The 26,737-nt window shown below is 32.4% G+C and overlaps 1 protein-coding gene across 9 annotated transcripts in view; it reads left to right on the top strand.

The window, feature by feature from the left end:
• Window positions 1-26,737, top strand: part of MPDZ (multiple PDZ domain crumbs cell polarity complex component) — a 550,514-nt gene that overhangs the window by 304,593 nt on the left and 219,184 nt on the right. The gene's annotated exons all lie outside the window — the stretch shown is intronic.

Below are 26,737 nucleotides of genomic sequence, written 5' to 3'. Positions count from 1 at the left end.
CTCTGGGTAGGGTGTGTGTATTGTGGATGGTGGCTCGGAGGGGAGGATCCCCCTGTAGTTCAGCAGGAAGAAGACAGCTGTACCAAGTGGTTAGATGGTGGCTCGAATATAAACATAGACCTCCATTTTTGTGACCCCAAAATCTTGGTTTATATTCAAGTATATACGGTACTTAATATTGGTGAGATACTTAATAGCTGCTTTGAAGCTGTTATTGAATAATTTGAATAATAAAAACTTTCTGCTTTAGGGGGCGTGGCTTGGACGCGCATTCCGATGGTCGGGTAAACGAATAGCTCCATACTCAAAAGCTATAATTTTAAAATTACTACAAAAAAAAATCAAAATTCAAAAGAAAAATATCTAAATATTGAAAGACAATGACGTCTAGCAAACAGAACAAAAGCGATTTAGGAGCAGGAGGATCCGGTACAGGAAGTAATAAACGATCAAAACCGGAGCCAAGCATCACTCCTTCAAAAGCTCCACTGCCATCAGATGACAACCTCGATGTAATGGAAGAATTAAGACAAATTAAAGAAATTGTTCTGGACAGCAACAAAAAACTACAAAAAGCTATTGAAGATGCAGCAGCATTAACTAAAAGAGTGGAAGTGACGGAAAACAGAATAAACCTAATAGAGGATAACTTTGAACAACTTAATCTGAACGCAAGACAAAACAAAATCATATGGAAAGAGGTAGAAGAAATTAAAAAAGACCTTGAAGACAGCCGGAACCGTGAAAGAAGAAATAATTTAAGAATAATAGGAATACCGGAATGGGTAGAAAAAAATAATCCTATTACTTTTTTGGAACACTTTCTACCTAAAGTGCTACCATTAAAATTTAAAACACCACTGGAAATCGAAAGGGCACACCGGATACCAACACAAAGGAAAACTTCACAAACTGGACCAAGGACATTAATATTCCAACTACTGAGACATCAACAAGCGCTGGAAATTTGTCAATTAGCTAAAGAAAATAAAAATCTCAAATGTCAAGATTCAAAAATACATATTGTCCCTGATTTTGCGAGGGAAACTGCATTAAAAAGGAAAAAAATTTTAGATATGAGACCACAACTGAAATCTTTAGGGGCTAGATATGGGCTCCTTTATCCAGCAATAATGAAGATCACTATTGCAAATAAAATTCAGAATTTTACAGATCCAACAAAACTACAAGAATTTCTGGACCAATATGAACAACCCATGACATCCTAAACATCTTAATGGAAATCCTAATGAGAAAAATGAGTATGTATAAATCTGTTAATACTTTACTAAAATATTCACCATATAAGAATTGATTTTATTAATAATATGACTTACAGTTAAAATCTAGAACTTTGAAGCGGATTCAAAAAACAACGGACTGAAACTACATGTGCTGCAGCACACACATGGAACTATACAAAACCAACATTCTATGAAGGAAATAAAAGAAATAAAACAAACTTTATAAAAGTACATAAACTTATACTTTTTAAAGGAAAGTTTTATAAACATTTTGAAGAAAATATACTTACAGAAGAAAACGTGGATTAAATGGAGATCCGAATGAAAAATTTACAGAGAAGTAAATATGGTAACTAAATATGGGAGTGGTTATATACAAACAGGAAATGTGATTGATGGACAGGAAAAATCTCCAATCACGCTGCTGGGGAGTTACAAAATACAAAACAAAAAGAGATTGGTTGACAGAGAGAATATCCTGTAAAAGGAAGTGCTTCCGTTTTGATTCTATCTCTTAAAAGTCTCTCTGCAGATTATATTTCAAACTTTAATTAATTCCTACACCCCACCTTCTCCTTATATGTAAGAAACAGTGAATTATATATATCGAGTGATGCTTACTATTGAGGCAGACTGCTTACTCTCTTTAGATAGATTTGGAGAACATAGAGGTGACAGGGGACGTTGTACTTTTGTAAATTAAAAGAGTCCCAGGGAGAAGCGTCGCCTTCCACGGACAACCTTTTCACGACGAGCTAAATATGTAATGATAGGAGTTCATAAAAACTAATTAATAACTCCTCTCCGATTCTAAAATGTTGCTAAGTTTGTTATGAAAGAGAGGAGATTCAGTATGGAATAACACAGAATAAATCCAAAAAGACTGTGCTGTATGTAAGGTGTAACTGATTTTCTCCTTCTCGAATACTGAACTAGCTTCGAAGTTATTCAGCGCTTTTATTTCTCTGGCACTTTGACTGACGGGCTGTCCTCAATACTGACAAAAATAAAATCAATTCCCTAGTCAGGAAACATCTTCATTACTTGCTCTCTTAAGGGAATGATGAATATCTTGGAATATTTAGCAGAAACAATGAAAGAGGAATACTGAATCCTACAAGGTTGAATTGAATAGGCAACACAAAAACGTTTTTGGGGACAGAAATTGGAGAAAAGAAAAGAATCTAGGAGTCTTACAACTGGGAATTTTACCTAAATCTCTTCCTCACAACACAAATTGGAATAAAGGTTGAAAATAGACTGATTGCAACAAACATACCTATATAAAGACATTTTAAGACACACAGACTCCACTTCATGATCCACATAGTATTATTAAAATAATAATAATATTAGATATCAATATAATGAATGTAAAGTTGATTCTTGATAAATATATGCAAGATTGTAAATCTCATTGATAAATCTTATATAGATTTATCAAAAGATAAGATAATATTTTCTTATATAGATTTAAATACATTAACTTTTTATATAAAATTTATATAAGAAAAATATATATTTGCTAGATATATAGGAAATATATTAGATAAAGGGAGATAAATTATTAGTAGTAAATAAAGAATATTTTAACTTAGCTTGGGGGAGTTATTTTAACCTAACCTCATCTTGCGTACCCAAGTAATCGTATTTAATAAGAGGGGGGTGAGGGAGGGAAATAGGGATAAGGGAGGGAATGGGAAAGAAAGATATAAAGGAGATATAGAAATAATAAAAGGAAATTATAATTTATTAAGTATATTGGGAAAATATATTAATAAAAAACATTATATATCATTATATAGAAAATATATTATAAAAATTATAATTATAAATGTCTCTTAAAATAATATCATTGAATGTTAATGGTCTAAATCATGTTATAAAAAGGAAAAAAGCATTACTGTTCTTAAAAAGGCAAAATGCAGATATATGTTGCATACAAGAGACCCACCTTTCAAACATTGAATCTAATAAGTTGACAGGTGGTTGGATAAAGCATTGTTTTTATTCACCAGCCATAGGGAAAAAAGCAGGTGTTGCTATTCTAGTGAATAAAAAATGCTCAGCTTTATTTAAATTAAAAGAATCAGATGTTCATGGCAGATGGGTAAAAGTGGAAATATGCATGGGAAATACAACCATGACGTTGTTTAATATATATGCCCCTAATTCAAAACAAAATGAATTTTTTAAGACTCTTCAACAACTGATGTTACCACTGGCTACTTCAAATCTAATAGTAGCTGGGGATTTTAATGCTGTTATGGATCCTTTATTAGACAAAAACCCAAGTAGATATATGAAATCGATGGGACTAGATAATTTGGTACAAACTTGTAATTTGACAGATATTTGGCGAATACTTCATTTTAATGGACGGGAATTTTCTTTCTGTTCTCATGTTCATAATTCTTTTTCAAGAATAGATTATATATTTATATCAAAACACCTAGCACATCAAGTAACACAAGCTGCCATTGATCCAATCATATTATCTGATCATGGTGGAGTGTGGATTGAAATTAAAATCACAGATCAAAATACAAATAGACCAATATGGAAATTTGATAATACATTGCTTGCTGATCCAATATTCTGTGAGAATTTTCAAACAAAAATGAAAGATTATTTTCAAATGAATGATAAAGATGAGATCTCTAGGGAAATATTATGGGATGCTTTTAAGGTATCAATAAGAGGACAAATTATTTCTTATTCGGCTTATCTTAATAAACAAAATAGAAAACAATTTTCTAATTTGGAAACAAATAAAAATTTTAGAATCAAAATTAATAGAAAAATGGGAATATTCTATACAACAAGAATTATTAAAACTTAAAGTAAAATACAATGAATTCTCATCAAAGATGATAAGAAAAGATTTATTCTCCCAGCAGGCATTGTATTATGGAAACTCAAATAAGTCGGGAAGAATATTGGCAAATTATCTCAAAGCGAAAAAAAAAGAAATCAAAAATAATTGCTATAAAAGATGATAAAGGTGACACATTAACACAAATTGAACCTATCTTAAAACAATTTCTAAAATTTTATAAATCTCTTTATACTTCCGAGACTTATTTAAATAAAGAAAAAGATGGTTTAGAATTTCTGAAAATGTTAGAGGGTCCAAAAGTTCCTGAACATATAAAACGAAGTATGGAAGAGCCAATATCATTAAAAGAATTAGAAACAGCTTTGAAATCCCTTAGAGTTGGATCCGCTCCAGGTGGTGATGGATATACAGTGGAATTTTATAAAACATTTCAAAATTTATTATTACCCTATTTATTAAATCTTTTTCAATATCAACTTAATAAAGGAAGTATAAATGGCACTATAGCAGAATCTTTAATTATTGTTTTACCAAAGCCAAATAAAGATTCCACATTGGTTTCAAACTATAGGCCAATATCTTTAATAAATGTAGATGGAAAAATATTAGCAAAAATACTTGCATTAAGATTGGCTAATGCTCTTCCCCATATTATAGGTATGCCTCAAACAGGATTCGTTGCTCAAAGACATTCATCTCATAATACCAGATTAGCATTCCATATGTTATACTTAACAAAGAAAATGAATGAGCCTACTTTTGCTGTTTCTTTAGATGCAGAAAAGGCCTTTGATAGAATAGAATGGACATTTATGTATCAGGCTATGGAATGGTTTGGTATAAGTCCTGGATTCATACAAATGATACAAACATTATATAGCTCCCCCTCTGCTAGATTATATATAAATAATACATTTTCAGAAAAATTTAATCTACAGAGAGGAGTTAGACAAGGATGTCCCTTGTCTCCTTTACTGTTTGATATAGTTTTAGAACCCTTAATATTAGCAATCCAACAAGTAAAGGAAATACAAGGTATACCTCATTCAGATAGAGAATACAAAATATCAGCTTATGCTGATGATTTATTATTATATTTGAGGAATCCAGAATCCACCATTCCACAATTGCTTGAACTAATTGATAAATTCGGAAAGTTTTCAGGATATAAGATAAATTTGAATAAATCAGAAATACTTCCATTAAATGTACACTGTACAAAAGGTTTATTTAATACATTCTCTTTTGTTTGGAAGGAGGATACTATTAAATATCTTGGAATTTGGATTTCAAAAGATTTAGAAGACACAATGAAAATTAATGAAAAATGTTTATTACAAAAAGTGACAGAGATGTGTGAACAATGGAACAATGGAATCCTTTACATTTATCTTGGTGGGGAAGAGTACAAACAGTTAAAATGATGATCTTACCTGTAGTTTGTTACCAAACTTTTTATACAAAGTTAAATAAGGTATTGACAAAATTTATTTGGCTTGGGAAAAATCCCAGAATTGCTTTAGTGACATTACAAAGACCAATTGCGGAGGGAGGGGTAAATTTTCCCAACTTCTATAGGTATCATCAAGCCTATATTTTACGTCAAGGTATGTATTTGATCCTCCCAGAGCCCACTGATAATATTCCAGATTGGTTCTGGCTTGAATGGAGACTCATGTTTCCTTTACGCCTCAGTCATGTAGTTAGTATCAAAATGCCAAGGCTATACAAAGAACATAAAATATTCATGGATACATGGAAAACTTTAAGATATATAAGTAATCTAACTCCTATTCCAATTAGTAAATCAACAACTCAAACGATTTGGTTAAACCCCAAGATCAAAATAGGCGGTTTCAAAATAATCTGGAAAAACTGGATGACAGCAGGTATTCGTATTTTAGATGATATAATAAAAAATGGAAAGTTGCTGGAGTTTTCACAATTGCAACATAAATTTGATCTTAAAAAAACACAATATTTTAAATGGTTGCAATTGAAGCAATCCATTCAGGTAGGGTTCCCTGAATGGAAAAATCTTACTAATTATCACAGTTTGGAATTCCTGTGTTTCCAGATTAATTCAACAGGTCATGAAGCTGCACAGTGGTATAAATTAATATCCGAATATATAAATAAAAAACCAAAAAATGGTCTTAGAGACATTTGGAGCATTGAGATAAAGCACCAAATTAGTGCATCTCAATGGCCACGACTTTGGTCTTGGAGGCTAAAATGTACGGTATCAGCATCTATGAGACAAACTTGGTTTTTTCTTTTACATAGAGCTTTCTGGACCCCTGTTCGATTACAAAAAATAGATAGCTCTAGGTCAAATAGATGCTGGCACTGTCATGTTGAAATTGGGACATTAGATCATCTTTTATTCTATTGTCCATTCATCTTAACATTCTGGAAATCAATCTGGCCCCAAATAAATAGGATGTTAGAAAATCCGGTAGCCTTGACATATGATACCATATTATTTGGAACAACTATGAGAGCAAAAAGTCAAATATCATCAAGTAATAACAAACTTCTTTTTATTTTAACTGGAATAGCAATACAACAAATCACATTCAATTGGAAAAAACATGACAGATTAAATTATACATTCTGGTGGAATTCTGTATGTCATATATACAAAATGGAGCTCACTATAGCAACACAAAAAGGACATGTAGATAAATTTCAAAAAATATGGAGACCATTAACTGAATATTGTAAAGAATGATTAATTTTCCCATGTATAGAATTTGATTAGAAGAAAAAGAGATCATATCTCTAAATATTATATAATATATTAATACTAGATTTATAATATGAAATATGGATAAAATAACATTTAAAAATTTTATTCATGTATTACTGAATAGAAGGGAGGGGGGAGGGGATGGGATATTATTATATTAACTAAGAATTATATAAATTTAGTTTTCTGAAATATTAGTATGAATTTATATTGTTGATGTAACATATGAAAATGAATAAAGATTTCTCATTCAATATTGATAGGGAGGGAGAGAGGGAGGGGAGATTATTATATTCAATAATAATTATATTAATTTAGATTTCTTACATAATATTATAACTTTATAAAATATTGATTTTCTAAAGAAATTTTAAATTTGATATTAATCTGTAAGTTAATCAAGTGTGATTATTCAAGTTTATAATGAATTTATTTGAAACACTTGTTGTAACATAAGAAAATGAATAAAGATTTATAAAACGAAAAAAAAAAAAAAAAAAAAAAAAAAAACTTTCTGCTTTGATAAATAGGCAGTTGAAAACCAAGATAATGTCACATTTTAGGATAAAAACTAGAAGTAAGAATGTCAGACTAGAAGCAGTGCTGAAATATTGTTTCTAGGGAAGTGCACGGAAGAATTATCCAGTTCACATCTTCCAACCAATGGAGATGTTCGTCAGTTGATGTACTTACAAACTGACAAAAAGGCTACTTTGAAAGTGTCAACTCATCTGGCCATGTTCAAAGTCTTGGAAATTTGGCATCCTGCAAGTATACCACATCTTGAACAAACTTGACCGACTGAAGTTAGGATCCAAAGTGGTGAACTGGATTAGAAACTGGTTGACAGATAGATGTCAGAGGGTGGTGGTTAATGGAATTTGCTCGGAGGAAGGAAGGATGAATAGTGGAGTGCCTCAAGGATTAGTTCTGGGGACGATTCTGTTCAATATGTTTGTGAGCAATATTGCGGAAGGGTTAGAAGGAAAGGTTTGCCTTTTTGCAGATGATACCAAGATTGGTAACAGAGTGGACACCCCCGGAAGGAGTGGAAAACGTGAAAAAAGATCTGCAAAAGTTGGAAGAATGGTCTGATATCTGTCAACTAAAATTCAATGCAAAGAGGGCGTGGCTTGGACGCGAATTCTGATGGTCGGGTAAAAGAGTAGCTCCGTATAGACAAGCTTTATTTATAGAAAAACTACAAAAAAAAATTAAACTTCAAAGGAAAAAAAGCTGCACAATATAAGATAATGGCATCTAGCAAACAGAATAAAGGCGATTCGGGAGCTGGAGGGTCCGGTGCAGGAAGTAATAAGAGATCAAAACCGGAGCCGGGCACTCCTCCTTCAAAAGTTCCGTTGCCATCAGATGAAAGCCCCGACGTTATGGAAGAATTGCAGCAAATTAAAGAGATTGTATTAGATAGCAACAAAAAATTACAAAAGGCAATCGATGATGCTGCAGTGCTTACCAAAAGGGTGGATGTAGTGGAAAACAGAATAAATATTTTAGAAGACAACTCTGAGCAACTAAATCTGGACATGAGACATTGTAAACAAATATGGAAAGAGGTTGAAGAAATTAAAAAAGATCTTGAAGACAGCCGGAACCGTGAAAGAAGAAATAATTTAAGAATTATTGGAATGCCGGAAGGGGTAGAAAAAAACGACCCTATAGATTTCCTGGAACAGTTCCTGCCTAAAGTGCTACCATTGAAATTTAAAACCGCGTTGGAAATTGAAAGAGCACACCGGATACCAGCACAGAAGAAAACCTCACAAACGGGCCCAAGGACTTTAATCTTTAAACTTTTGAGACATCAACAAGCGATGGAAATTTGTCAGTTAGCCAAGGAGAATAAAAATCTCAGATGCCAAGATGCAAAAATACACATTGTTCCTGACTTTGCGAGAGAAACTGCTGCTAAAAGAAAAATGTTTCTGGATATGAGGCCTCAGTTAAAATCGCTAGGGTCTAGATACGGACTCCTTTATCCAGCAATAATGAAAGTGACAATTGCAAATAAAACTCAAAACTTTTCAGACCCTAAAAAATTGCAAGAATTTCTAGAACAACAGGAACAACCAATGATATCCTAAAAGTTATTTTAAAGGAAATTTTCTCAGTTAATACTGATTATTTATTTATATTTTATTAAACTTTATATATACTAACAGAAATGTAAAAGATCTTCAGTTAAGACTTAGAACTTCTATGGATTGGTTTTAAATTCCTGTTTTAAGTTTTTTATTGATTTTTTCATATAACAACAAGCGTCATATTTTTTCATACAATTATTTTAACAATACACTTGATATATCTATAATGTACTTTATATAAAACATATCTTATTTTATCTTTACTATGATTTTACATATCATATAAACTGTAATGATTTTATCAATTATTATTTAATTATGAATCCTCTTCCCTCCCTCCATTTTGTTATTGTCACATAAGAATAACATCTATTATGATAAATGATTTATAATTTATGACAAAGAGAATAAAAACCTTACCCCCTCCCACCCTCCCTCCTTTAACCATTATCTTAATATGGGAAAAATGAAAATCAGTCATTACAAAAATCTGTCAATGGTCCCCAAATTCTCTTGAACTTATCAATATATCCTTTTTGTGTTGCAAATGTACGCTCCATCTTATATATATGGCAAACTGAGTTCCACCAAAAATTATAGTTTAATCTGTCGCAATTTTTCCAGTTATGTGTAATTTGTTGAACTGCTACTCCAGTCAATATAAATAAAAGTTTATTGTTATCTGATGAAATTTGACTTCGAGCTCTCATTGCAGTACCAAACAGAATCGTATCATATGTCAAGGCTACCGGATTTTCTAACATCCTATTAATTTGAGGCCAAATTGATTTCCAAAATATTAATATGAATGGACAATAGAATAAAAGATGATCTAATGTCCCTGGTTCAAGATGACAATGCCAGCATCTATTAGACTTAGAGCTATCTATTCTATGTAAACGTGTGGGGGTCCATAAAGCTCTATGTAAAATAAAAAACCAAGTTTGTCTCATAGAAGCTGACAATGTGCATCTTAACCTCCAAGACCAAAGTCGTGGCCATTGAGATGCATTAATCTGATGCTTAATCTCAATGCTCCAAATATCTCTAAGACCATTTTTTTTCTTTTTATGTACGAATCCAGATATCAATTTATACCACATTGTGGCCTGGTGACCCATGGAATCTATCTGAAAACATAAGAATTCCATACTATGATAGTTATTAAGGTTTTTCCATTCAGGGAACCCTACCTGAATGGCCTGCTTCAATTGCATCCATCTGAAATATTGTGATTTATTTATAGGGATGGTTTTAAATTCCAACGGAATAGAATCGCACGTGTAAGTGCACAAGCATGGAACTATAAGACGAATAACAATCTAAACAAACAAAAAAAAAACATATTAAGATTAACATGATCTTACAGTTCTATAATGAAAGTTTTACAAACTAATAGATAAAATATACCTGCATGTAAGATCGTGGTAATGGTGGAAATCCAAATGAGTTGTTAGCACAGGAAATGAATTTGTTAACCTCGGGAGAGATTGGCATTGATTGGCTATATATAAACAAGAGGCGTTACTTACAGGGGAGGAGGAGGAAATCTTTAGTAACATTACCAAATACAACGTGAAGTAAAAGAATATGATTGGTTAAAATGAAGTATTTCCTGTTATAGGAAGTACTTTCGTTTTGAAGTGCGTTTCAAAGTTAGTTTAAAAAAAATATATATATATATATCTCTAATGGGCTTATATAAGTCATATCCTCCGTGGAGAAAAAAAAAAAAAGTGCAAGTATGAAAATTAGCGTTTAAAGATGTTTTATCTTGTTTTGAAAATATTCTTCTTGATTCCCCTTCATAATTTAAACGAAGGTAAGAGTAATGGAAGATTACCTTTTATATTTTAGATAGGTTTTGAATCAGATAACTTCTTCAGACCTATTATTCGTAATGCCTAATATAACTTGTAATAAGATGATAATTACAATATAATAAAATACAATCACTAAATAATATATTATTTGAAAACTATATCTAGATTCAATATCATTACAAAATTTATAGGAACTATATAATTAAATCAGTCAAGTGAAAATGATAATATATCTCTTATGAGAAATTTAAACATCAATATTTGGGTTTCTGATTTAGAGGTTTGGTGGGAAAAAAAAAATATTTATATATATATATCTTCGCTAGATTCAAGAAACAGTTTAAATGCTATATTGAAATAACTTAATGGTAGTAATTAAAGTAAAATTCTGTAAAAGCTTGAGGGAGTTATTTATACCTAACCTCAACCTGCGTATCCAAGTTTTCGTATTTAATTGGGGATGGGGGGAGGGGATGGGAGGGAGGGATATAAAGGGGGGATGGGTGTATCTGGGGATATCATAAATTTTTTTGTGTATTGGGAAAATTTATTAGTAAAAATCATTATTTGTTTGATTTTGGAAAAAATGTATTATAAATATATATATGGATCTTAAAATATTATCTTTGAATGTTAATGGTCTGAATCATATGATAAAAAGAAAAAAAGCATTATTATTTTTAAAGAGGCAAAATGCGGATATATGCTTCATACAGGAGACCCACCTTTCAAATATTGAATCTAATAAGTTGGAAGGAGGTTGGGTCAAGCATTGTTTTTTCTCACCAGCTATAGGGAAAAAAGCAGGGGTTGCTATTCTAGTTAATAAAAAGTGCTCTGCTTCATTCAAATTAAAGGCATCAGATACTCATGGAAGATGGGTAAATGTGGAAATGGGAAATACTACCATGACGTTGTTTAATATATACGCCCCTAATTCGAATCAGAATGAAATTTTTAAGACTCTTCAACAACTGATTTTGCCACTGGCTACTTCAAATTTAATAGTAGCTGGGGATTTTAATGCTGTTATGGATCCTCTAATGGATAAAAACCCAAGTAGATTTTTGAAATCTTTGGGATTAGATAATTTGGTACAATCTTGTGATTTGACACATATTTGGCGAATTCTTCATTTTGATGGACGGGAATTTTCTTTTTGTTCTCATGTTCATAACTCTTTCTCAAGAATAGATTATATTTTTATTTCAAATCATTTGATACATCAGGTGACACAAGCTGCCATTGATCCAATCATTTTATCTGATCATGGTGGAGTATGGGTTGAAATTAAGATCACAGATCAAAATACTAATAGACCAATTTGGAAAATGGATAATACATTGCTTGCTGATCCAATATTTTGTGAAAACCTTCTAACAAAAATGAAGGATTATTTTCAATTAAATGATAATGGTGAGACCTCTGTGGAAATATTATGGGATGCTTTTAAGGCTTCAATGAGAGGACAAATAATTTCTTATTCGGCTTATCTAAAAAACAGATTAAAAAACAATTTTTAAACTTAGAAAAAGAGATTAAAATTTTAGAATCAAAACTTATAGAAAAATGGGAATATTCTTCTCAACAAGAGTTGTTAAAGCTTAAAGGTAAATATAATGAGATATCATCTAAGTTAATTAGGAAAGATTTATTTTCTCAGCAAACATTGTATTATGGTAACTCAAATAAGGCGGGAAGAATATTAGCAAATTATCTTAAAGCGAAGAAAAGAAAATCAAAATTAATTGCCATTAAAGATGAAAATGGTGAAATATATACACAAATTGAGCCTATTTTAAAACAGTTCCTAAAGTTTTATAGATCTCTTTATTCTTCCGAGACTTATTTAGATAAAGAAAAAGATGGTTTAGAATTTTTGAAAATGTTAGAGGGTCCAAAAATTCCTGAACATATAAAACGAAGTTTGGAAGAGCCAATATCACTAAAAGAATTAGAAACAGCTTTGAAGTCCCTTAGAGTTGGATCCGCTCCAGGTGGTGATGGATATACAGTGGAGTTTTATAAAACATTTCAAAATTATCTATTGCCTTATTTATTAAATCTTTATCAATATCAACTTAATAAAGGTTCTATTAATGGCACTATAGCAGAATCATTAACTATTGTTTTGCCAAAGCCAAATAAAGATCCCACTTTGGTTTCAAACTATAGGCCAATATCTTTAATAAATGTAGATGGTAAATTATTAGCAAAAATATTAGCGTTAAGATTGGCTAAAGCTCTCCCTCATATTATAGGTATGCATCAAACAGGATTCGTTGCTCAAAGACATTTATCTCATAATACCAGATTAGCATTCCACATGTTATATTTAACAAAGAAAATGAATGAGCCTATTTTTGCTGTTTCTCTAGATGCAGAAAAGGCTTTTGATAGAGTAGAATGGACCTTTATGTATCAGGCATTGGAATGGTTTGGTATAGGTCCTGGATTCAGACAAATAATACAAACATTGTATAGCTCCCTTTCTGCTAGATTATATATTAATAATACTTTTTCAGAAAAATTTAATTTACAAAGGGGAGTTAGACAACGTTGTCCCCTGTCTCCTTTACTGTTTGATATTGTTTTAGAACCCTTAATATTAGCTATCCAACAAGTAAAGGAAATACAAGGTATACCACACTCAGATAGAGAATATAAGGTATCTGCTTATGCAGATGATTTACTATTATATTTGAGGAATCCAGAGTCTTCCATTCCATATTTGCTAGAGTTGATTGAGAAATTTGGAAAGTTTTCCGGATATAAGATAAATTGGAATAAATCAGAAATTCTTCCATTAAATGTACATTGTACAAAAGGTTTATTCGATAATTTCTCTTTTGTTTGGAAGGAGGAGATTATTAAATATCTGGGAATTTGGATTACAAAAACAGTGGATGAAACAATGAAAAGTAATGAAAAATGCATATTACAAAAGGTGACAGAAATGTGTGAGCAATGGAATCCTTTGCATTTATCTTGGTGGGGAAGAGTACAAACTGTTAAAATGATGATTTTGCCTGTAGTTTGTTACCAAATGGGGATGATACCAGTTTTCTTTCAAGAATCTTTTTATAAAAAATTAAATAGGATTTTGACAAAATTTATTTGGCTTGGTAAAATTCCCAGAATTGCTTTAGTGTCATTGCAAAAGCCAATTGTGGAGGGCGGGGTAAATTTTCCCAATTTTTATAGGTACCATCAAGCCTATATTTTACGTCAAGGTATGTATTGGATCCTCCCAGAGCCCACTGATAATATTCCAGACTGGTCTCAGTCATGTAGTTAATATCAAAATGCCAAGGTTATATAAAGAACATAGAATATTTATGGATACCTGGAAAACTCTAAGATATATAAGTAATCTAACTCCTATTCCAATAAGTAAATCAACAACTCAAACGATTTGGTTAAACCCCAAGATCAAAATTGGCGGTTTTAAAATCATCTGGAAACATTGGATGATAGCAGGTATTCGTATTTTGGATGATGTAATACAAAATAGTAAGTTGCTGGAGTTTTCACAATTGCAACGTAAATTTGATCTTAATAAGTCACAATATTTTAGATGGTTGCAATTGAAGCAATCCATTCAAGTAGGGTTCCCTGAATGGAAAAATCTTACTAATTATCATAGTTTGGAATTCTTATGTTTCCAGATGGATTCAACAGATCATAAAGCCGCACAGTGGTATAAATTAATATCTGGATTTGTAAATAAAAAACCAAAAAATGGTCTTAGAGACATTTGGAGCATTGAGATAAGAGCACCAAATTACTGCATCTCAATGGCCACGACTTTGGTCTTGGAGGTTAAAATGTACGGTGTCAGCATCTATGAGACAAACTTGGTTTTTTCTTTTACATAGAGCTTTTTGGACCCCTGTTCGTTTACAAAAAATAGATAGTTCTAAGTCTAATAGATGCTGGCACTGTCATGTTGAAGTCGGGACATTTTATTCTATTGTCCATTCATCTTATCATTCTGGAAATCAATTTGGCCTCAAATCAATAGGATGTTGGAAAATCCGGTAGCCTTGACATATGATACTATTTTATTTGGCACAACTATTAGAGCAAGAAGTCAAATTTCGGCAAGTAACAATAAACTTCTGTTTATTTTAACTGGAATAGCAATGCAGCAAATAACATACAATTGGAAAAAACATGATATGTTAAACTACAATTTTTAGTGGAATTCTGTATGCCATATATACAAAATGGAACTCACCATTGCAACACAAAAAGGTTATGTGACTAAATTTCAAAAAATCTGGGGACCGTTAACAGATTTTTGTAATGAATGATTAACTTTTCCCATGATAAGATATTTGATTAAAGGGGAATGGGGTGGGATTTTATTTCTGATTATTATATATTATATCAATATTATAATGAATTTACAATAAAGTTGATTATATGTATTATTATTGATTGGGAGGGAGGGAGGGGTGAGGGATTATTATATTTAATAAGAATTATACAAATATAGATTTCTTGTATAATATTATAACTTTATATAATATTAATTTTCTAAAGAAATGTTAAATTTGACGTTAATATGTGAGTTAATCAAGTGTGTATATTCAAGTTTCTAATGAGTTTATTTGAAACACTTGTTGTAACATAAGAAAATGAATAAAGGAGGGCGTGGCTTGGAGCGCGCACGATATGGCAGCTTAACCGCGGCGCTCCTGAGTCCCAGGCAACAACTGAATAAAATAAAACTATTTACTTCACTTGTCCGATTTAAAAATAATAAAAATCAACGGCGGAGATGGCAGCGATAAGGCAAGGAAAAAATGAAAAACCTTGTACATCGGGAGTGTCGGCGAAAAGGTCAAAGGTAACCCCTGTATCGCCGTCCAGCGTACCAATCCCGTTGGAAGCAGATGAAATTAATGAAAAAGCTGACATCATGGCGGAATTATTTAAAATCAAAATAATGTTGACTGATAATGCCAACAAATTATCAGAAGTAAAGGAAGAGTTGATTAACCTGAAACAAGAAATCCAAACTGACAGACAAAGAATGTCTGTGATGGAGGAAAGAATCTGTCAGTTGGAAACTTTCACACAAAAGTGTGAAGAGGAAAAGAAAGATGTAACAGCCTTAAAAAATCAACTAATTGATATGGAGAATCGAGGAAAAAGAAAGAATATTAGAATCCTTGGCTTAGCTGAAAATATTGAAGGAGAAAACCCTATACAGTTCTTGGAAAATCTTTTGCCTAAACTGCTGCAGCTAAATTCTAAATGGCCGTTGGAGATAGAACGTGCCCACAGAATCCCCACAAGAAAACCAACAAACCAGACAGCTCCTAGACCTCTGATCTTCAAAGTATTAAGATACCAACAAGCATTTGAGATCTTAAAAGTGGCAAAAGCAAATAAAAACCTAAACTATAAAGGATCTAAACTGATTTTCGTTCCTGACTTTGCTAAAGATACTGTAAATATAAGGAAACAATTCCTTACATTCAGACAACAATTAAAAGAAAAGGGCTACATGTATGGTCTTTACTATCCGTCTACAATGAGAATTTCTACAGGAAATAAATCTATGTATTTTCAAGATCCTGCTAAACTGAAAGAATTTTTGACACAAGAAGAACCAATGTCTACATAATAAAGCAGAATAAAGCAAATTTATCTAATGAAAATAGATGGAAATAAAGAAGGAAAAAAGAAGAGGAACTAATGTCTACATATAATCAGAATAAAATGGAAGTTTCATCTGAAGAAAGGATATAGAAAATGCAAGATAAAATAAGAATGACAATTTTTGATTCAAATTTTATTACAATATATTGAATTTTATGATTTAAATTAATTTTTGATTTTATTCCATCCATTTAAAAAAAAAAAAAAACATTTTATAATTTTGATTCAATTATTATTAATATATTGGATGTTATGATAAATTTACATTATAATTGAATTGAATACTATTTATAGAATTATTGCATATATATTTAATACTGCTATTATTGGAAAAAAAAATTTTTTAGAATTGATTAAATGTGTGGAAATTATTATAACATAGATATTTAATTCCTATACATATTAGGTTATTATAAATGATGATGTTTAAAAATGTTATTATTACAATATGATATATGGAATTAGAGCTATATTTAAAAGATATTGAATTTATTGTAGGGATAATATATTAGTTTTATCTAAGACTTGAAAATATTAAGATGATTTATCCAATTATAATTTATATGAATTACTACATCTATATTTAATACTGCTAATATTAATTGAAAATTTTTTTTTGGATTTGGTTAAATGAATGGGAAATTATTATAACATAGGTATTAATTATAAAATCTTTTTGATATAAATATTTACCTATACATATTACGATACTATAAATGATGATTTTCAAATATATAAAATGATTTACTAAAATATTTATTATTATATATATAGGAATAGATATATCTAATTTATATATATGAAATTAGAACTATATTTGAAATATATTTAATTTATTGAAGGGGTAATATATTATTTATGTCTAAGAATTGAAAAGATTAATATGATTTATCAAATTAAATTTGATATGAACTATAATATATAAGGGGATTTAATGAAGGTTTAAATGAATAATAAGGTGGGTAAAGAAAAATGAAATGTATTGAATTAGAGAATATTTTTATGAATGATTAGTTGCCTGGGGAAGGGAATTTAGGTTTTGCATGACCAATGTGTGTTCCAGGTCAAACATTGATAGTGGGAGGGTGGGGAGGGAAAATAGAGGGTGGGAATGGGAATCAATATATATTAATTGTGCTGAGATCTAATCATGTATATTATCATAGAATATTGGTTAAAATTTAATGATAAATAAGATGGATATAAAAATTTATTCTATGAATGTCAATGGTTTAAATCATCCTATTAAGAAAAAGAAAATATTATCGTTCCTTAAAAATCAAAATGCGGATATCTACTTCATACAAGAGACCCATCTTTCTGAAATTGAATCTAAAAAATTATCTGGGGGTTGGATTTCTAAATGTTTATTTGCACCGGCTTTAAAGAAAAAAGCTGGAGTGGCTATTCTGATAAACAAAAAATGCAATGCGAATTTCAAATTAATAAATTATGACCCCTTAGGTAGATGGGTGCATGTCGAAATGGATCTGGGAAATACAACCATGAATTTATTCAATTTATATGTTCCTAATACGAATCAAATGGAGTTTTTCAAACAAATTCAACAATTACTTTTACCACTGGCTACATCTAATTTAATAGTAGCAGGAGATTTCAATGCTGTAATGGATCCAATTTTGGATAAAAAACCAAGTAGAATTATGAAATCATTAGGCTTAGATAATTTGATTCTATCTTGTGATTTAGTAGATATATGGCGTATTCTTCATTTTAATGATCAGGAATTTTCTTTTTGTTCTCAGGTCCACAAATCCTTTTCACAAATTGATTATATATTTGTTTCTAATAACCTAGCGCAGCGTGTGTTAAAAGCAGTTATAGATCCTATTATAATTTCGGATCATGCTGGTGTGTGGATTAATCTTCAAAATTATGATATTGAACATTTAAATTCAATTTGGAGATTTAATAATACTTTTTTAGCGGATTCAAATTTTCTCGAAGAATTTAAATTAAAAATACAAGAATTTTTTCAAATTAATGATTCAGATAATATTAATGCTGAGATTTTATGGGACGCTTTTAAAGCAACAATGAGAGGGAATATTATTTCATATTCAGCATATATTAATAAACAACATAAAAAACAGTTTCTTGAATTAGGAAAACAAATTAAATTATTAGAAAATAAATTAATTGAAAAGTGGGAAAATAAAACATTACAAGATTTATTAAAATTAAAAGTTAAATATAATGAGATTTCTTCTCAATTTGTGAGAAAAGATTTATTTAATAGACAAGTTCAATTTTACGGAAATTCAAATAAAGCTGGAAAATTATTAGCAAATTTCCTTAAAGCAAAAAAAAGAAAATCCAAGATTATTGCAATTAAAGATATACAAGGTAATACACACACTAACAATAAAGACATTTTAAGACAGTTTCTTGATTTTTATAAAGATTTATATTCTTCTGAATCTTATGAAAATAAAGAACAAGATGGACAAAAATTTTTAAATTCATTTATTGGACCAAATATTCCAGATCATATAAAAAGAAGTTTAGAAGAACCTATATCTTTAAAAGAAATAGAATCAGCATTGAAGTCTCTTAGAGTTGGATCCGCTCCGGGTGGTGATGGTTATACGGTTGAATTTTATAAATCATTTCAAAACATTATTTTACCATATCTATTAAAATTGTATCAATATCAAATGAATAATGGAAATATATCAGGTACTATGGCTGATTCACTAATTATTGTCTTACCAAAACCAAACAAAGATCCTACCTTGGTTTCAAATTACAGGCCTATTTCCTTATTAAATGTAGATGGTAAATTAATTTCTAAAGTACTAGCAATAAGATTGGCAAAAGCTCTTCCTTTCATTATTGATGTACATCAAACAGGATTTATTGCTAAAAGACACTCATCACATAACACCAGATTAGCATTTCACTCTTTAAATTTAGCAAAAAATATGAATGATCCAACTTTTATGCTATCTTTAGATGCAGAAAAAGCATTTGATAGAGTAGAATGGAAATTTATGTATCAAGCTCTAGAATGGTTTGGAATAGGACCCGGTTTTATTAAAATGATTCAGACATTGTATAGCTCTCCTGGTGCAAGATTATATATAAATAACAATTTATCAGATAAATTTAATTTGCAAAGGGGAGTTAGACAAGGATGTCCTTTGTCTCCCTTACTTTTTGATATTGTTTTAGAACCCTTGTTAATTGCAATTAATCAAACTAAGGAGATAAGGGGAATCCCATTTTCTTACTGGGAATATAAACTTTCTGCATATGCAGATGATATCTTATTATATTTGAGAGAACCGGGGATTACTATTCCAAATTTACTTAATCTTCTAGAGGAATTTGGAAAATTCTCTGGATATAAAATTAATTGGAGTAAATCAGAAATTCTTCCAATTAATGTTCACTGCACCAAAGGATTATTTGATTCATATTCATTTATTTGGAAAGAGGAAGGATTAAAATATTTAGGAATTATGATCAAAAATACAATTGATGATACAGTCAAAGAAAATGAAAAACTTTTATTGAAAAAAATTACAGAAATGTGTGAACAATGGAATCCTTTACATCTTTCATGGTGGGGAAGAGTTCAAACAATTAAAATGATGATATTGCCTGTGGTTTGTTATCAAATGAGTATGATACCAATATTCTTTCAGGGGTCCTTTTATAAAAAATTAAATAATATTATTACAAAATTTGTTTGGTTTGGGAAAAGACCCAGAATTGCTTTAGTATCTTTACAAAGACCAATTATGGAGGGAGGGGTAAATTTTCCAAATTTTTATAGGTACCATCAAGCCTATATTCTAAGACAGGGTATGTATTGGATCCTCCCAGATCTCATGGAGAATGTACCAGATTGGCTATATTTAGAATGGCGGCTCCTGTTCCCATTACATTTAGATCATTTAATTAGTATAACAATGCCTAGAAGATACAAAGATAACAGAATATTATTAGACACTTGGAAAACATTAAGATATATAAATAACCTATCACCAGATCCAATTTGTAAATCACTAAATCAATCTATTTGGGTAAACTCCAGGATCAAAATTGGCGGATTTAAGATCGTCTGGAAACAATGGATAAGTGCAGGTATACGAACATTAAATGATGTCATTTCAGAAGGTTCACTGCTTAGTTTTTCACAATTGCAAAATAAATTTGGATTAAATAAATCACAATATTTTAAATGGATGCAATTGAAGCAGGCCATTCAGGTAGGGTTCCCTGAATGGAAAAATCTTAATACTCAATATAGTCTGCAGATATTATGTTTCCAGGCAGATTTCTTGGGTCACCAAGCCGCAAAATGGTACAAATTGATATATGGATTTTTAAATAAAAAAAAGAAAACTGGTCTTAGGGATATTTGGAGTATTGAGATTGGACAGACAATTTCTGCGTCTCAATGGCCACGATTTTGGTCCTGGAGATTAAGATCTACAAAGTCAGCATCTATGAGTCAAACATGGATGTTTTTATTACATAGAGTGTTATGGACCCCTACGCGCTTGCAAAAGATAGATAATACTAGATCCAATAGATGCTGGCATTGTAAAATAGAAATAGGGACGTTAGATCATCTAATTTTTTTTTTGTCCCTGTGTAAATGCCTTTTGGAATATGATTTGGCCCCAAATTAACAAATTACTAGAAAATCATGTAGGACTCTCATATGACACTGTATTATTTGGAACTGCAATGAGAACTCAGAGTCCGATCTCAGTAAACAATAATAAACTACTATTAATATTGACAGGAGTCGCCATGCAACAAATCACTCAAAATTGGAAAGACTATACCAAATTAAATTATACGTTCTGGTGGAACTCTGTCTGTCATATCTACAAAATGGAAAAAGTAATAGCATTACAACATGGGAACTTTCATAATTTCAATAAAATTTGGCAACCATTGACTAATTATTCTAATGATTAGATTTCTTAGCACAATTATAATACTTATATAGAAAAGGGGTGGGATATGTATAATTTTTAGAATCATTAATTGAAAAAAGGGGAGGGATGTATAACTTTTAATTATATATAATTTATAATATATACTGTTTATAAATTAAGTTGTATTAATGATAGATACAATGATATATAGTAATTAATTATATCACTTGAAATTCAACTATTGTAAAAATTGAAAAATTTAATAAATAAAATTAAAAAAAAAAAAGAAAATGAATAAAGATTTATAAATCAGAAAACCAAAAAAAATAAAATAAAATAAAATTCAATGCAAAGAAGTGCTCAATGATGCATTTGGGGAGCAGAAATCTGAGGGAAATGTATGTGCTGGAAGGTGAGAAGCTGGTATGCACGGATGGGGATAGGGACCTTGGGGTGACAGTGTTTGAAGATCTGAAGGTGATGAAGCAGTGTAACAAGGCAGTGGCTGTAGCCAGGCAGATGTTAGGCTGTATAGAGAGAGGCGTAACCAGCAGAAGAAAGGAGGTATTGATGCCCCTGTACAGGTCATTGATGAGGCCCCACTTGGAGTATTGTGTTCAGTTTTGGAGGCCATATCTGGCCAATGATATACGAAGACTTGAAACGGTCCAGAGGAAAGCGACAAAAATGCTAGTGGATTTGCACTATAAGAGGTACAAGAAGAGACTAGAAGACCTCAATATGTATACTCTGAAGGAGAGAAGAGACAGGAGTGATATGATACAGACATTTAAATATTTGAAATATATTAATATAGGACCAAATCTTTTCCAGAGAAGGGAAATTGGTAAAACTAGAGGACACAAATTGAAGTTGAAGGGTGGTAGATTTGAGAGTAATATTAGGAAATTGTGATGGAATTCAAAAAAGTGTGGGAATAACACAGAGGATCGCTAATTAGAATATGAATGAGCAAAATTTTATAGTCTGAATCCAGTAGAGGAGATGGTTTGGATAGGCTGGAGTGAGCTTCAATGGCAACTCCAGTAGTTAGAACCTAAGGACAGTACTGGTTAGACTTCTAAGGTACATGACTCAGAAATAACAAAGAAAAAATACATTTTAATTTAATCATGATTCCATTCAGGTCTTTATCTGTCGTCATTTATTATGTTTCCACTGGCAACGGAGAAGAGATGTTACTCGGAGTTCTAAAAATTGGCTCTGGAACTGGCAAACAACAAGCTGAAGCCTGTCTCACAGTTTTATATGAACAGAGTCTTCGAAGCCTCCTCTGGGAACTGGTGTTTGATACCACTGTAAGTAATAAAGGCCTGAAGAACAGTGCATGCACCTTCACTGAATCACCACCAGTATGACGTGCGTTAGCATGGTTTGCCTATTGACATCATATGATGGAACTGGTGCTTGGAAGCATCTTCATCCAATTGTTTGGAGTTTGGGAAAGACCAGATATTGCAGTATTCAAAAGATTTCAGCAAAAATGGTCATACATAGGCCAGGATTCATATGAAGTTGCTGCAGATGATATGTTTGATATATCAGTCCTTTGGAAAGAAATTGCAATTTTCTGCAGAACAACTTTGAATGCATCATATCCAAGGGAAGACTACAAAGAGCTTCTTGAGTTCTGTTTCTTTTTTTTTGGCTTCTGCCCAGATGCAGATAAAGTAAAGCCATCATTTTGAGCACCAAGGATCTTCCTCCATGCATGGTGGATGGCGATATTTCTGTTCTAGCAGCAGTTCTCGCTTACTGCAAAAGAGAGGTCGGGCATCAAAAAACAGTTCTCTTTATTAGCCTCATCTACATCTGCTACTGTAAAAGCACCAATCGACTGTTTTCTGCTTTCAAAACTCAAGAAATACCCAAACAAGGTTGTTGCCAATGCTGTGTCAACATTTACCAGACATCTGTGGTACTTGTCAGAAATTTTGGCTGGTCTGATCTTTTTGATGACAGACTAAACAATGAAGTAAAGTCCAAGCTGGTAGTAAACCTTCAGCTTTTCACAATCCACAAGTTTGGTGAAATGTCTTGACTACTCTCCCGAGTCACTCAATCCCATTGACCTGGCTTCGTGTATAACAAAGAAAACTTGTCTTCTTTGGTTTTCTTGACACAAATGGACAAGAAAAGGCTCAACAATTTCTGGTTAAAGATCCTGCAATCTGGAGAGATGATCCAAACTTCCAGTATTTGAAACAGTCAGCATCATGACTGACAGTAGTTAATGACTGCTGAAAAAGCAATTGCCTTAATATAACAGTATAATTCAAGTCTCACAAAGAATAAGAAGCAGAAGCAACTCCTCCTTTGCCTCAACACAAAATGACCTATCCAACTTGCTCCAAAGCCACACTGATGAATACAGTGGTGCCTCACACAACGAACTTAATTCGTTCCAGGAGCAAGTTTGTTATGCGAAAAGTTCGTTGTGTGAAACGCGTTTTCCCATAAGAATACATGTAAAACAAAATAATTCGTTCTGCAGCCCTGTTTTCCCATAAGAATACATGTAAAACAAAATAATTCGTTCTGCAGCCCTACATTTCCCTCCCTCCACCTCACCTTATATGCAGAGTTTGCCAGCTTTCTTTTTCACCCAGCCGCACGCTTTCAAAAAGCTGTGCACGCGCAGCTGCTGGAGTTGATCAATGTTCTCCTCTCCTGCAACTTCCGGTTTCCGGTTGCGTCAGAGGAGAAGATTGAACAACAGAGCATGCGCGCATGTGCTGCTCTTTGAAAGTGTGTGGCTGGCCGAAAAAGAAAGCCGGAAAACTCGGCATCTAAGGTAAGGTGGAGGGAGATGATGGAACACTGCATTCAGACAGGAGGGTGCTGCTGTTCCCGGCTCACATTAGGAAGCGGCGAGAGTAGTTCCGCCCCCCCCCGGGCCCCTCGGGCGACTTCGTTGTGTGAAACGAAGTTCGTTATAGGGAGCAAGACAAAAAGTTCGTTATGCGCAGCGTTCGCTGTGCGAGGCGTCCGTTATGCGAGGCACCACTGTACTGACAAAATGCAGGACTAACATTCTGCATTCACACATCCAAACATTTTGACCCTGATTCTACAAAGTGCGTCCCGATTTTAATCAGCCAATAGGGATGCACGTTTTAAAAAAACCTAAAGCCTGGGCCAATTAGGCCTTAGCCTTTGCAGGATGGGCCGGGAAGGGGCGGGCCTGCCTCATTTCGACGAGGCGTGCCTACCTGCTGGATGGGCAAGACCCGTCTGACCAACAAGTAAAAGTTAGTTTGGTGGGGGGAGGTTTAGGGTCTGTTAGCGCAGGGGGGGGTGCGGAGGGGGTGCATCTTCCGGCAGGAGGTTTTGGGCACCCTCCTACCGGTGATCGGTAGTGTCGGGGGGGAGGGGCATCTTCCGGCAGGAGGGTTTGGGCACCCTCCTGCCGGCAGACAGGTGGCTGCGCCTGCGGCCGCTATACTTATAGCAGCAGAGAGATCCCTTGCCACGATAAGTATAGCGGGCCGTGTCTAATCTAACCTGATTCTCTAACCGACGTCTGTAACATGGACGCCGGTTACAGAATCGGGGTTTAGAGTAGGCCCGATTCAGTATAGGACACCTCTCCCCGGCGTCCTATACAGAATCAGGGCCTTTGTATTTACTGTGGAATAATGACATTAGTTACCAGTCACTACTGAATATGGAACAAGACATAATAAATCATTAGGCCAACAAGCCTATTTTCAGCTGTAAGTAACACAGTATGTATTTTAACTTCTTTCCATGTGCATTTGTTCACAATTTAGGTTTAGATGGGAAATTAATATATATATTCTTTACTGGCATTTTTTGTATTAAATTAAAAATTGTTGAGCGATTGGGGAGAGTGTGGTGCAGTGGTTAAAGCTACAGCCTCAGCACCCTGAGGTTGTGGGTTCAAACTCATGCTGCTCTTTGTGACCCTGGGCAAGTCACTTAATCCCCCCATTGCTCCAGGCACGATAGATTGTGAGCCCAACAGGACAGACAGGAAAAAATGCTTGACTACTTGAATATGCAGACATCTTTGTTCTCCTTGAGATAGATTCGAACCTCACTAACCTTATTGGGAATATAATAGATTGTATAATGAAACTTCAGTCTTAGGCTCTTACTGTACAAATGAAATTGAACGAGTCCAAAACAAAGTTAGTTTGGCTTGGCCCAAAATTTGAGTAGCTACCTTTGTCCATTCTGTTCCCTTCAGGATCCTCACTGCAGGTTGAATTCTCAAGTAAAGTTCTGGATGTCATTATAGATTCAACACTTTCATTCAATGACCATTTTAATTCTATGGTAAAAAAAAAAAAGTTTTTTAGCCTCCATATGTTGAGGAAAGTGAGATCCTGTTTCCATCATCAACACTTTGCTGTCCTTGTTCAATCAATCATCCTTTCGTGGCTGGATTATTGTAATTCGGTCTATTTAAGCTTGTCCAAGAAAAGCTTTCAAAGACTTCAACTGATCCAGAATACTGCTACTAGGCTGATCTTTGCAAAAAGTAAATTTGATCACATCTCTCCGCTCCTGCAAAAACTTCATTGGCTTCCAATAATTTTCAGGGTTTATTTTAAATGTGCCTGCTTAACATTTAAGATCTTGCATGGCATCCTTCCTCCTTTAATTCCCCTGTAACATCTGACCTTACATCAATGTAATGTAATGTAATCTATTCATAAATTTAAATTATTCTTTCTTATGTTGAAAGGCATTACATACGTTGGCAAATTAGGGAAGTCTACTTTTCTTTTCTTTTTTTTTCCCAATTTTGTATTCATTTTTCATCTTACATCAAGTGAACAATATTACATCAATTAAATCATACACATCACTTGAAATTCTTATCTATTGTCATCTTTTTTTTAAATTTCTTTATTCATTTTATAACTTACATCAAGTGTACATATTGTCATCTTAAAAACATAAATTAAACCCTTCCCCCACCCTCCCTTTCCACAAATATTGTAAATCAAGCATATCATACATGTTATAATCAAAAATATTGATTAAGACCAATAATATAACTATATATCCCCCCCTTTCCTATTATTATAAATATACTTTTAGTATAAAAAGGTGTCTAATCATTACAATATGTTATCAATGGCCCCCAAATCTTTTTAAAATTATTATAATTCCCTTTTTGCATGGCAATTGTACTTTCCATTTTGTATATATGGCACAACGAATTCCACCAGAAGGTGTAATTAAGTCTGGTGTAATTTTTCCAATTTCTGGTGATATGCTGAATGGCAACTCCTGTCATTATTAACAAAAGTTTATTATTACTTGATGAAATTTGACTTTTTATTCTCATAAACGTCCCAAATAGAATTGTATCATATGATAGAGCTACAT

This window comes from Geotrypetes seraphini, chromosome 1 (genome assembly GCF_902459505.1).
Source record: "Geotrypetes seraphini chromosome 1, aGeoSer1.1, whole genome shotgun sequence".
NCBI lineage: Eukaryota > Metazoa > Chordata > Amphibia > Gymnophiona > Dermophiidae > Geotrypetes > Geotrypetes seraphini.
This window is presented reverse-complemented; position numbering and strand designations above follow the sequence as displayed.